This window comes from Myotis davidii, unplaced genomic scaffold, assembly GCF_000327345.1.
Source record: "Myotis davidii unplaced genomic scaffold, ASM32734v1 scaffold108, whole genome shotgun sequence".
In the NCBI taxonomy this organism is placed as follows: Eukaryota; Metazoa; Chordata; class Mammalia; order Chiroptera; family Vespertilionidae; genus Myotis; species Myotis davidii.
Window position 1 is genome coordinate 2,785,833 of NW_006299260.1, and position 3,371 is coordinate 2,789,203.

Consider the following 3,371-nt stretch of genomic DNA (forward strand, 5'->3'; position numbering starts at 1 on the left):
TATTGTCTCTTTTATTTTTGTTTGGTCTTTTAGCAGCTACAATCCCTGTGTCAGTGTAATTCATGTATTGGTCAAAGGTTGTATTTTAGTCATCTTAGTCAGATTTCTATCCTTTGCTGTTGAATTTGTATGCCTGGCCTAGAGGTTGTGTCATAGTTTAAGAAGTTTATAGTTTTTTCTGCATGTTCAGTCAGAGTCTGGTAGCTTGGTTGTTACCTATCTGATCACACTTGAGAAGGCACATCTTTGTGCATGACCCCTACCCATGAAATTTCCATGCTCTGTTCTAAATAAATGTATTTCCCTTACAGCCTTCTCTTCCACACAGCAGAAGCTCTGTGCTTTTCACAGTAGCTGGAGGTGGGGACAGAGGCTGATTTCTCCTAGACTTACATCTCAGTTCTACAAGGGAAGACTAGGAGGGAGGTTAGCTTCGGTCTTCCTGGCTTGCCCTTTGAATATAGAACCTTTATTCTATAGGTGAACTAAGGTCAGGGCCCCAATATTCCTGCACTTTTTATGCCTGAATTAGAGCTTTTCATACAAGTAGGGGTCAGATGAGGAAAGAGAGTTTTTGTTTCCTTAGTTCTTTCCACCTAGAATACGGTTTGCTACACGGAGTTAGGAGACATGAGAAACATTACTGAAACTATAGTTTCAGAGCCAGAGGAGAGGGAACCCTGGACATCTTAGTTGCATGTGCCTGGAGTAAGATTCCACAACTCAGAGCCGAATGTGGGGAAAGGTACGAAGTAATGTCTCAAATTGTACAGACTCTCACTGTTCTTACTGAAATTTACTATATTTTTTTAGTGGTTATTTCTCTGCTTTATATGTATGCCCTTAGGACAATATCCAGAAGCTAAATTATTTTTTAAAATAATCTTCTGCAGTTAAATAACTGTTTTGTAGGACAGAGAATCTGTCAAGTTTATTATTCTGCTATTACAAATTTGGATGTTTTCTAATTCTTTTTTTAGTTTATTAATCTGTTGATTTGCTTTGTTTAGTCTTATTTTAAACCCATTTATTGATTTCTTAATTTCGATTATTATAATTTCTATTGTTAGAGCAGTGATGCCCAATAGAACTTTCTGGGATGATGGAAATGTAGTCTTTACTATTTAATATGGTAGTCACTATCATATGTAACTTTGAGCTCTTGAAACTTGGCCAGTTGGACCAAGGAACTTGTTTTCGATATTATTTAGCTTCAGGTAATTTGAATTTAAAAACCACAAGAAGCTAGTGGTTAACTGATTAGCACAGTTATAGAATTGACTTTTTAATTAAATTCTAAATCTCTGCTGAAATTCTTCATGCGTTTCTCTATTTTATTGCACATAATATAGTTATTTAAAGACTATCTAAATCATCTGTTGGTCTCTTTCTTTTGCCTATAATTTTCTTTATTTCTTTTTAAAAAATATATTTTATTTATTTCAGAGAGGAAGGAAGAGGGAGAGATAGAAACATCAATGGTGAGAGAGAATCATTGGTCAGCTGCCTCCTGCACACCCCACACTGGGGATCGAGCCCGCAACCGGGCACATGCCCTGACCAGAATCAAACCCGGGATCCGGTAGTCTGCAGGCTGACACTCTATCCACTGAGCCAAACCAACTAAGGTTCTTTCTTATATATTGGTCCTCTTTTTTTTTATCATGATAAGTAAATTTGTATTAGATTAAATTATAACTATTTAGATTTATTAAATTAGACTTATTAGGTTAGAATTGTAGATGTGAAATTGTAGAAGCTCTAGATGCTATTATTCTCTACTAAAAATACTTGAACTTTTATTTGGAAAGTAGATTCCTTCCTTCAGAACAGAAGACATTAATTTTTTTATTGGCTCTATCACTTGCTAACTCTGTAGCTTTATGCAAATCATGCAAAAGATCTGAACCTTAGTTTTCTCATCCATAAATAGGCCTAATATTCATCTTGCCTAAAACAAAGATGTGAGAGTGAATAACCAATGTCTTAAAGTTTTGTGAAACCTACAAGGTAATACAACTATAAAATGTCTATTAGCCATTCATTCTGCATACATTCAGCACTATTTGTACAGGTTGCTTGAAAATAAAAACAGGATTATGTTGAATAAAATTTGTTCTTATTTTTACAACCAAGTTATTTTATTTGTAAGTATAATTGTTTCTGAGTATTCCATGATAGAAGACAGCAACTAATTTCTAAAGGCTATGAATAATTATAAAATCAGCTATTAATTAATGGTCTTACAATGACAAAATGGGAACAAATTTAATACTTTTAATTTGCACTCTTTCATGAGATTTAACAACAGTAGGAAAGAGCGTGAATTCTGGCCAGAATCCTAGGGAAAAGTGAAGTTTGTATGGTATATTTTGAAATCTCAAGTCACTAAGAGAACAAACTTTAGAAAAACCAATGGCATCATGTTTATTTATTCTGCTCAGAAAGTAAAACTCTTAATTTTTAATGGACATACACTTTCCTTCTTCCAATCCTCCACTGCAGTACAAAAGAAAGATTGTTCTCTTATCTTGCATTTTATTCAGAAGAAAAAATATTCCCTTGTACTTAAAACATAACTTTCCTATAAACAGAATGATTAACTTGATATTGTTCCAAATAATTTCTGACTATCTAGATAAGATTAAAGGCATTTATTTTTCCAAGCACATGAGTTACTCTTCTCTTTTATTTTGTTCTCTGTCATTTAAGCCAAAAATTTTTTATTACCCACTCAAAAACTGATGCATTTCTGCCTTAAATTTCAACAAGCCTTGAAATGCTTTGACATCATTTTATTGTAAAATTATTTTTCAAAAACAAAATTATTTTCAAAATAAGTACACATAACAAGAGATATTCATCTCAGCTTACATTCTGGCAAATAACTGATACTGACCATCTATTGCTCTTCAAAAGAAAAATGATTTCCTATTACATTGACTACCAAGTTAAAAATGTCTTTAAAATATGCTTAAGGCTAATTTCCTTTCCGATTTCCCTCACAATGTGTTTCGTGTGCTTGATTTGGGCAATAACATCCAGCACTCAGGAAAGACAGAAACAACTACCTTGATGACTCCCTTGGCACACTTATGCATGAAAAGAGCCTTGATGCACGAACAAAAACACTTCAAGGTCACCCTCTTGACCTTCCTTCAGATTATCCTTTTCTCTTATAAGTAAACTACTATGCTTCCTCTCTTAAAAAGATAACTGAGATGTTAAAACATGCTGTTCTGACAAAGTCTAAACCAAAATAGCTATGTGTACATACTGATATGCAATGTGCAATGGTTCTATAGCACTGGATAAATACACCAAATATCTTAAGCAGCTTCTTTTGACAGCTGCTTACTTCTCTTCATTAA